This window comes from Galeopterus variegatus, unplaced genomic scaffold (assembly GCF_000696425.1).
Source record: "Galeopterus variegatus unplaced genomic scaffold, G_variegatus-3.0.2 Scaffold6285, whole genome shotgun sequence".
NCBI lineage: Eukaryota > Metazoa > Chordata > Mammalia > Dermoptera > Cynocephalidae > Galeopterus > Galeopterus variegatus.
In genome coordinates, this window is record NW_007732396.1 from 45,145 (window position 1) to 56,974 (window position 11,830).

Below are 11,830 nucleotides of genomic sequence, written 5' to 3' on the forward strand. Positions count from 1 at the left end.
TATATATATATATACATTGTGTGCACATATATATATATATACACAAAATGAAATATTATTCGGCCATAAGAAAAAATGAGATTCTGTCCTTTGCAGCAACATGGATGAGCCTGGAGGATTTTAAGTGAAATTTGCCAGGCACAGAAAGACAAATACCATGTATTCTCACTCTTATGTGGGAGCTAAAAGGATTGATCTTAACGAAGATGTAGAGTAGAATAGTCACTCTGAAAGGCTAGAAAAGGTAGAGGGAGAGGGGGTAAGGAAAGGTTGATTAATGGGTACAAAAATATAGTTACATGGAAGGAATAAGTTCTAGTTTAATAATAGCACAGTAGCGCTATAGTTAACAATAATTTATTGTATATTTCAAAATAGCTAGAAGTGATTTGGAACGTTCCCAATACAAAGAAATGATATATGTATGAGGTGAAGGATATTCCAATTACACTGATTTGATCAGTACACATTGCATACATGTATCAAAATATCACATGTACCCTATAAATATTTACAGTTATTATATATCAATTTAAAAAAAGAATTGAGATGTTCAAAGGACTCAGGTCATAGGATTCATCCTTGGATGAGAGATTTACAAAAATGTTGAAGGAACTGGGATTTATTCTACGACTTGTGGTAAGAAAGAGCAAGGCTGTAAATTAGGTGCTTGATTCTCCAGTAAATGCTGCAGAGCATTGGGAAGATCTGTAAATGTCACCAAGGAGTGGAGGCATATAATGACATAACTGAAAGTCATACTTCTCAAATAAGTGTTTTTATTTTGTTTTATTTTATTTTATTACATAAAACATTTCTGGTTTTCCTCTTATTTTTAAATGATTTTAGTTTCCCAAATACCACATATCGGGCAGTTAATTATCTAACACTACATCTACAATGTGTAAAAGGTTTTTCTATCAAATCAAAACAACAACAAAAAATTAATTCTTGAAATTTGGGGGTTTTTTCTTGACAAGGTGTAATATCTGAAAGTTTCCTTTTCAATGTGGCCACAAGGACAAAGACAACTAGACCAACAGTAATTGTGATGTGTGCAAATCTAAGAAATAGCTGTATCACAAGCCTATTCTTGCACAGAAACTAGTATAATAAAATAGCAATCATAAGTACTGTGAGGAATGTGAAATTGAGAGACAAGAGGCCTAAGTTCTAGTCCTCTTTTACTTTAATACAATGTTATCAAGGAATAATTGCCTCCAACAATTTTTCAGAATTAAGGACAATTCTGACCTCACCAAGAAAATTTGTTGGTACGGAATAATAAACAGAACCAGAGAAACATAAATTACATAAATTACAGTCTTAATTGTCTTGATTTCTACTACAATTTGTTCTCCCTTATATCACCTTTATATTTTAGAAGTGAAAAAATGGATGCCCACAGGTTTGAATAATTTGATCGAAGTTACCAAGTTAGTCATTGGTAGATTATGGTATAAAACACAACTATCAAATGTCCTTGCCAAAATATCTCACTGATTTATATATGATTTATAGAATAGAATCTTCTCTGGCTGTGACTGATAGCTTGCATTGTAGTCAAATTTGTCAGAGCTAGTTGACTAGAGTTGCTTGGGGTTAGTTACTATGAAATGAAGCAAAGTTAACCAGCATTTAAAGGACAGACTTCCTCTCCTGTTAATCTGAGCACCTGGTAGATCCTTTCCATAGGAACATAAATTGTTTTCACATTGTATTAGTTTCCTAGAGCTGCAACAACAAATTACTACAAGCTTGGTGGCTTAAAACAACAGTTATTCTTTCGCAGTTCAGTAGTACAAAAGTCCAAAATCAAGGTGTCAGCAAGTCTGTGCTCCCTCCAAAGCTTCTAGGAAATAACCCTCTTTTTTCTCTTGCAATATTTGGTGACTCCAGGGATTGATTTCTTTGACACTGTGGTTCCATAACTGTGATCTCTGCTTCTGTCTCCACATGACCTTCTTTTCTTCTCCCATGTGTCTTTCCTCTGTGTGTCTGTTACAAGGATAATTCTGGATAATCCAAGATTATCACACCTCTAGATCTTAAATTTAATTATGTCCGCAAAGACCATTTTTCCAAATATGGTCACATTCATAGGTTCAAGAACATGAGCTTATTTTGAGGGTGCGGACACCATTTGATTCACTACACACCTCATGTGCCAATTCCAGAAAGTTAAAAATTATTCCTTGAAATGTTGTTGAATAATTATTTATGTCCATGCAAAAGCAGCCTGGGAGACTAGTGTTACATGTCCTAAGAAAAGAAAAGAAGGTTGGGGAAGGGCATAAATATTACATATGCCTGATATAGCACATGCCTTTTACATGCTGTCCTTGTTAGCTTAACAAGTATTTTCTTCCAGATAATACTTTAAAAAAATATATTTATTTATTAATTTACTTATTTACTTATTATTGAATCATAATTGATTATACATATTTTGGGGATTCAATGTTGACATATGTTGATCAAATCAATATTATTAGTATGTATATTGTTGCAAATTGTACTTATTCTTTATGCCCCTTGTCAAATATTTCCCCATCCCCCCCTCTCTCCCCTCTCCCACCCCTAATAACCCTAGATTTCTTCTCTCCTTCTGAAAGAGTAATGGTTACTCTGTTGATTTGTTGCCTAGATGATCTGTCCAATGCAGAGAGGTGTGTTCAGGTCCCTCAATATTATCATAGAGCAGATACTTCTTTTGTCACTCTAGAATGGGCATTGTGGAGAAAGACATCCTATTCTTTTCTTTGGTCTCTGCTGGTGAGTCTCCTTGTGTCAATGCACTCCAGTGGCTGGTGGACAATCTGCATGGTGGTCATGGTGTCTAGCCACTTTCATGGCAGCTGTGGTTACTGTGGTGGCTGTGGTGGGCCACCCACATGGAGGTGATGTTTTTGGCATGCTCCTTGGAATGCATGGTGGGCCTGGTTGTAGGCGGGGGATCCAGTCCCTGGCTCCATACCCTGGGCCCCTGGGTGGGGCCCCAAGGTGCTGGTGGTGGGCTTGGATCCAATCCGCAGATCCATGCCCTGGGCCCCCAGACGTGGCCCCGAGCTTCTGCCAGTGGGCCTGGATATGGGAGTGGGGTCCAGTCCCAGTTTCAAGCATCAGGTCTCCTGGTGGGCCCCAAAGCACTGGTGGTGTGCATGGGCCAGAACTAATTTTTTGTCTTTTGCTTACTTCTAAAACAGTGGAACTTTCTGTGGGAACCAGTACTTGAGCTGTGTTGTTGAGCTAAATTGCTGCTTTGCTGCTGTTTCCCTAGGGAAGACTTTTTGAGCAGCTCAGGGTTTAATGGATGACCTTATAGGTACTTCTGGCTCTCCAGAGACCAGATGCACCTGGGTTGTGTAGAAACGCTTATCTGGGCCTGAATCTTTTCATCAAACTGCACCCCATGCAATTCTGCATTCCCAACCAGTCTCCTCTGAGTGGTCCTGCACTGAGTCAGGGGTGGATCGGCGTCCTTGCTGTGTCCCAGTGTTCTCCTTGTGGGCCTTTTTCCCCCACCACCTGTGTTCCAGACACTTCCCATGGGACAGGCCCTGTACTGGTCCCTTGCCATGACTCACTGGCCTCTGAATGGCTCCTCTTTTTCAGCTGTTTTGGCTCCTCTTTCCGGCGTGTGTCCATGGGAACCCTATTAGTGGTCTTGCTGACCTGGGGGCCACCAAGGCCCTCTTCTCCCCTGCTTCCTCCAAGCAACTCCATCCAAAGGGCACAGCTGCAGCTTCTGCCAGGTCTTGCTCAGTACACCCAGCAGTTCCAGTCTTAAAGTATCTGAGGCCCTAAACACTCCAAGTAGTTTTTTCTTTATCACATTGTGGCTTCTTCCCCTTCATGAACTCCGAAGGTCTCTCCTCCTCTTCCCCTGAGTTCCAGCAGCCCCAGCTTGGCTGTTGTTACATTTTTATAGTTGTAAATTGATTGATTTGTGGGAGAGAGTGATGCTGGGACTGTCTACTCTGCCATCTTGACTGGAACTAGTGGTTTTCCAAATGAAACTTTTGAACACACACACACACACACACACGATTTCCTGGAATGAGGTTTTATTTTTTTAGTTGACATTCTAGAGAGCTTTCAAACAAAAATTTACTAAGTCAAATCATTACCAAGACTATTAATATTATTGCCAGTGATCTGCCTCTTAGCTAGAATTCAACCAAAGGTGAAAATCATAATAGAGAAAGGTCCATTTCTTGCTCTACAGGTGGCTTTGGGATGCCTACGCTGTTCTCAGTCCCTGTAAAGTCTCTGCTAGTCATTGGGTATGTATTATATGATGTAGTTAGTTTGTAAACAATGACATTATACACTAGGGGTGCAGAAGTCAATGAATACCCCTAGGAAATTCATGGATAGATTTCAGGGATTCTGTAACTTCTCTGAATTTACGTGCATTTTTTTTTTTTAAATATAAACCAATCAAAGGTGAGCCGCAGTGTGTACAGTTTGAAAGAAATGCTGTATGGTCCTGTTCATGGTATTCTTAGTCTTCCTACCTACTGACATTTCTTTACAAAGTAGCTGCATCAATTTAGACTCCCACCAGAGACATACAAGAGAATATGAGTATGTTTCTCATTCTCCTGCCAATACATATTCCTTTAAAACTTTTAATATCTTTTCTAATCTGTATGGTGTAAAATTGTGCTACTTTGTTTTAAATTACATTTTCCTTTTTATTCATGAGGTTTAAAATCTTTTCTTCTGTTTGTGATCATTCAGATCTAATTGTTCATAGCCTCTGGTGATTTTTCTTTCTTCCTTTTTTCATCCTATTCATTTGTAGGTGCGTGTCTTCTGGTTTGCATATTTAACCTTTGCTGTAAATATGTACATGTTTTAAGTATCTTCTTTCAGTCTACCCAACTGTCTTTTAAACTTTATGATTTCTATAGCAAACAAAAGTGTTTAATTCTCTGTAATTAAATTTATATAATTACCCTTGAGAAAGTCTTTCCTACACAGTGGTCATAAAAGTGTATTTCTATATATTTATTGAAATACGTTGTAGTTTTTACTGTTTTTATGTGAAGGTAATTATTCCAGTTAGAATTTATTTATTTAAATCATATGATTTAAAGTAAGATCTAATTTAATTTATTTAACATGCAGAACTATTTAATCCAGCAAAAAACATTCATTAATCAGTGATTGCCCCCATTAAAGTGCATGCTACTCCTGTCATAAGTTTATGTACTTGTATTCCTAAGGGTATCTTTCTAGATTCTCTATACTGATCCATTGATTGGGCTACTACTGCAGCTAACCCAATGTCCACACACGTTCTTGAAGTTTGTATAAAAATATATACACATTGTTGCATTTATATTTGGAAACAGCAAAGTATACAAAAAAAGAAGAGATTGATTATTATAAGCATAGTACATCCATGCAATTTGCTACCATGTAGCAGCTAAAGAAATGATTTAAGTAAATGATTAAGTACTGATAATTTGGATTTGAGCATATATGAGCTTAAATATATATATTTAAAGTATCACTTTATATATTAAGTGTATAATTAAAGACAACATATAAAGTGTATGCTTAAATATATATTTAAAATGTATCTAAAATATGTATTTAAATGTATACATGAAAATAATGATGTAAATTTAAACATATATATACATATGTATACATACACACATGTACATGTCACCTATTTACTGATTTATCATTTATCAAGTATACTGATTTATTACTGATTTATCATTCTACGTCTACCTATTAAACCTAGTGTATGAGGGTATTTCATAAAGTTTGTGGAAAAATAGAATTCAAAGATAATATGAATCTTCCTACGAACTTTTTGAGATATCCTTGTATTTCCATTCTCCAATATAACAGATTCCTCTTTTGATAAAATCTATCCAACAGTTGGTGACTATAATATTCATTTTATGAATAAGAAAAATGAGGCTAAGATGAGAAAGATAACATAGCTAAAATCACTCTGTGAGTCACATATTTTACACACAGGGTCCCAAGCTGCCAGTAAAAAGAAATCATCACGTGACATTGCTTTAAGCAGGGGCTTAATTCCCATTCACAACAAGACTTGTCTCTTGCTTGGGGGTTATTATTAAATCATAAATCCATAAATTAAAATGATGGATAACCCTGGTCCACACTCCCCTCTTGTTGCTTTGGTGATTTTTGATATTTATTTCCAGCATCTGTGGATTTTCCTTTCTTTTTGTAAGCCTAACTTTGTCTACAGAATAACTTTGATTTGTGCTGTCTAGAATTCCAAAATGTTTATAGCTAGAATTGTACCAGAATCAGAAATTAGTGTGTTTGCACAGTTGAGAAACAGGATGTTCTCCTAAAAGGAACATAAAAATATAGGCTCATTTGCAGTTTTACAACATAAACTCAAATTGTAAATAAGCATTTAAATACAACTTAGGCTTTTTAAAAAAATTTTTTTTAAACTTGTGGTACAAAGACAAGTTATGTTGTTGTGATTGGTGTAATACTGTGATGGTTTCTTTGATCTCAACTTTTCTTTATGATGGTGAATCTCATCAAAATCCTTGAAAATATCAGAACTTTAACATAGCATGTTTATTTATTTCTGCTGGTTAAAGATAGTGGTTCAAAATTCTTGTTTCAAATCACTAGCCTATTCTTCCAATTGAAAATATAATTATAAATTATTGAACTTTAATTTTAATTTTAAAAATTATACTAAAGTAACAGAAGACAGAATTTTTAGCAATATTTCTACTTATTTCCAGGTTGAAAACTTTTTTCATATAAATTATTGATATAATTATTGGTATATTTTGATATAATTTACATTTTGCTGTATTTGTTTTATCACATATTTTTCATCTATCCATCACTCCCTCAATCTATCCCCATTTTTAAGGGTAAAATTTCTATAAAGTGAAATGCACAAATCTTAACTGTATCATTATATAACTGTTGAAAACCGCATAAACCTATGAAATGCAAACCAATTTTAAGATGCAATGTTATTATCACCCCCAGAGAATTCCCTCCTTTCCCTCCCCAGGAAATTCCTACTGTCAACTTCCAGGAGGCAATCACTCTTCTGACTTTTATTTCACCATGGGTGAGTTTCACCTTTTGTGGAATGTCATATAGATGAAAACATACCAAATGCATTCTTTTGTGTAAGGCATCTTTCACTCAGAATAATGTTTTGAGATTCATCCATGTTATTACATATATTATTAGTTGTTCCTTTATATTTCTTAGTATATTATTGTATAAATATATCAAAGTATGTTTATCCATCCTTCTCTGATGGAAAATTTACATTTTTCTATTTTAAATCTATTACAAATAAGGCAGCTGTGAACATTGCTTTTCAAATTACTTTCAGGTATATGGATTCATGTATCTTGAATAAATACCTAGTAATGGAATTGCTAGGTCAAAGGGCAGGCGTATGTTTAATTTTGTAAGAAAGTTCTAGAACTTTTTCCAAATACATTGCAATGTTATACAGTCAAACCAACAATGTACGATAGTTCCAGTTGTTCCATATCCATAAAACATTTGTTGCTGTTATTTCTTTTAAGTATAGTCATTCTTATGGGTGTCTCATTTTGCTTGGTTTTTTTATTTCGATAGTTCCAGTTGTTCCATATCCATAAAACATTTGTTGTTGTTATTTCTTTTAAGTATAGTCATTCTTATGGGTGTCTCATTTTGCTTGGTTTTTTTATTTATCTTGCTTAAACAGCCTGAGTGAAATCGAAACTTCCAGGAAGATATGGCCTAATTACTTTGGGATTTTGCATAACACTTGCATAAAACCACCTATTTCAGAGGACTATGCCTTAATTTTGGAAGTATAACACCAAATTTAAGTTTCTGGAAGACAATTGCATTCATATCAGCAAAAGTAAGGCAACACTAGATGGTTCATGTCCTCAAATTGGTAATTCCTTTGAGAAAAGTAATTTTAGAGAAGAGTTCAGGAAATCAAAATACATTTTGATTAGTTGGACTACAGTCAATGGTCTTGGTTTTAAATTTAACTGCGTATCCAATAATTTTGTTTATCTGGGTTATAAATAAACCAGATTATATTAATGAAATTAGTGAAATAAAGTATGAATATTGCATCTTTTATGATAGTTTTTCTGTTTACTTGGCTGTTTTCTTAGCTTTTTAGAGCTTTCAAACATGAAGTATATTACCTGGCTTTATAAATTATGCAATAACAAGGTGATCCATTGGGTGAAATTTGTAAGGATTACCAAATAATTTCTTGTAAAATCAAAACACCCACTGTCAGCTTTTAAAGTGGATTGTTGTGACTTTCCTCACTTAATCAATAACCTATCTTGCCCCAGTAGTACATGATTTCCAAAGAGATAACTATTAAAAATCATTGCATAATTTAGCTGCTTATAGTAATGTCCCCAAGGATGTTAAGAAAGAAGTTTAAGGATTGAGTATTTCAGTTGTGTGGACGCTATTTTTTTTTTCTTCAGTTCATTCTAGTGATTTTCTTATTAAAGAGTTTCATGTATTTTCCTAACCAAATCAACAGAAAAAACAGAATAGTACATACATAATTTCCATTTAATGAAAGGTAAAAACCAGCCCACTGGAGTTTGAAAATTAGTTTTATGTGAAAGGCTTCATCGATGATGAATATGCAGATGTAATTTGGAAGTTTGCCTGTTATTCTTGCTATTCTTTACCATGGCATTAAAGTAGAAATAATTCCCTAGTTGTTGAGTCTATGTTCTGTTCATTTTCCCCTGCTAATTTTTTCTAAATAGTTAATGTTCTTTGTTGTTTTCTTTATAATTTATTTCTATGAGGGTATCATCTGGAAGCCCAGGGATCATAAACATGCTCGTGTCTCTTTGCAGTAAGAAATGCAACTTTCAGGCAATGCATTAGCTTCTTCTGAATTTCTCTTTTCCTTTTTAACAAACTTTCTGAAGAGATGTTATTATTCCCATTTTATAGTAGGAAATGTACAACATGTTTTGGTTATTCCGCAGAGGTGGGATGGATCCACCCAACCAAAATTTGGTTTGGATGCCAAATATCACGGATGAGGAGTGTCATGATACTCTGCTAATTAGGTGGGTGGTAGTCCTAAGTTTAAAAGGCCTAAAAATAAGGAAAAAAAAGACACAGAAAACTGCATTCACATGTGTTATCTCAGTCTGTACATGTTCAGGATTCTCTTCCTATCTCTTCCTGAGTGCTTACTCCCAGGACCCAAATTTCAGAGTAGCTACATACCAGCTGAATGTGAGGACTATGCAGTAGGACATAATTCTAAGTCAAGAAGCTAATTTTTGGGCCAGCCCGGAGCGCAGCAACGCTCCTGCCGAGGGTTCGGATCCCACATACAGACCGGCCGCTCACTGGCTGAGCGCGGGTGCAACACCAAGGGTTGTGATCCGTTGCCGGTCACAAAAAACGACAAAAAGGGAAAAAAAAAGAAGCTAATTTTTAGTGACTTTTTTTTTTTTTTTTTGCTTCAATATGACTCAGACAACTAAGTCTTCACAAAACTTCAGCTTCTTTGGGTTCTTACATGACTGAGTATGGATTGTTATGATATTATTATTTTTGTCAACCCAAATATGGAGTGATGACCAGCTGTCACTGTTTCGTTTACAGATACAGTCTCTTTAGAAAGGACTGTAGCCACAACCCAAATCTCATGCACACCCATATACACAAAGAGAAAAAATAATCATTATTTATAGGTCAATATAATATCAATCTCACAGAACTCAGTCCTGAAGGGAAACATATACTTTATCTAATCAAATTCTCTTGTTTGACAAATGAGTCTTATTTAAACCAGCAAGTTCCAGAAAGCAGTAGAGTACTGTGACTACACTATTTATGTGATCTCAGAGAATATTAGTGACAGCCAAATCTGGGGGTAGTCTTTTCTAGAGGACAGGATAGGTCTATTTCAAGTGTTTTAACGCCATGAAAAGTTAATGATCAATTTCTCACATGTTTAAAGTTACTTTACCTGATAGGGCTAATGTCAGAATCTAAAAATGTAATTTTTGTGTTGCACTTGGCACAGTGTTCAGAACTTAGTAAATACTCACGTTGTTCCTTCCAATACTGTCAATACTAATTACTACTATTATTCTAGTACTATTAGGCATACTCTGTTTTAAATTTGAAATAAAATTTAAATATGATGGTTATTTGCAAAGGCTATGGAGTAAGACACAGCATTGGGTTTCATTCAACTTCTCTACCTACTAGCTTTATAACTTTATCACAAACTATAAGATTTATTAGTTGAGATACATGGCAAAAGTTCTGAGACATAGATATTTAGTTAAATAAATATTGACATACTTGATAAAAGATATGATTTTATTAAAATGCTTTCTGCTGCAAATATGGATAACTCTGACCCAGTCTGTATTGAAATAATAATGAAATTGATTACTGCAAAGAACAAGATAGCTTAAGGAAGGACGGACTTCAGGCCTGGTTGATTTCGCCTTTAAGAATGAAGACTTTTTTCATCTCATCAGCTGCTTGGTTTCGTCTTTAAGAATGAAGACTTTTTTCATCTCATCTCTTTGTCATTTTGATCTTGGTTTCATTCATCGCCTTTAAGAATGAAGACTTTTTTCATCTCATCTCTTTGTCATTTTGATCTTGGTTTCATTCATAGGCTGTTTGCCATATGATGGAGAAGATCCATATTTATATCTGATACATCAACATTTAGAGCAAGGATTCTCAACCTTGGCACTATCAATATTCGGGGCTGGATAATTCTTTGTTGTGGGGGCTGTCATGTGCATTGTAGGATTTAGCAGCTTCCCTGACCTCTACCCACTAGATGCCAATAGCACTCCCCTTAGTTATTCCCCAGTTATTAAACCCAAGATGTCTTTAGACATTGACAAATGGCCTCTGGTATGTGTGTGTGTGTGTGGGGGGGGTGAGTGTGTGTCAAAACTGTCCCCAGTTGAGAACCACTGTTTTAGAGGAAGAGAAGAAATCACCTCTCTTCCCAGAATTCTGCATGAGTATTTTCTTCATGTCTTATGGGTAAGGATTGGATCACTGTACATGAGACAAATGATGGTACCCCTCAGTCACATGGGCATTGCAAACGGAAACCTGAAAACAATTTTAGTCCTTTTAGGAAGGGCACCGGGACAAGAAACCTATAATATGCTGCATACCATCTATATTAGAGTAATTAACATTTTCTGCCACGATAGCCAAACCCCGAAATATCAGGAGCTTAATACCAAAAAAGTGCTATTTCTTCTTCAGCTGAATTCTCACATGGGCAGTGTGACCTCTCTGCCTTGTGGTATCACCAGCTGGAAAACAGTCAAAGAGAGAGATGGGGGCAACACACCTACTATTTGTTTTCAAACTTTTTATTTTGAACCAATTTCAGACTTGTAGAAAAAAGGTGCAAAAATAATATAGAGGGTTCCCTTTCAACTCTTACTCAGCTTCCCTTAATGCCAACATCTCCCATAGTACAAATATCAAGACCAAGAAGTTACATTAATTAAACTGTACGCCTTATTAAAATTCCACCAATTTGCTCACTAGTGTCCTTTTCTATAACTGCCTTGGTCAGGAAGTGACACTAGTCACTTCTCAGAGTCATCGTCAGAACTCATGCCATGACTATAACCTATGACAAGGAGGTCATGGATATTTGGTGAGAACAAATGACCTCTTCCTACCATGTTTTTACAGTTATGTGAAAAAATAAAATTCATTTCTTTAGAGATTCCAGGGACACATTTAGCCAGAGGGCTCCAATTTCAAAAACCTGTTCAAAGTG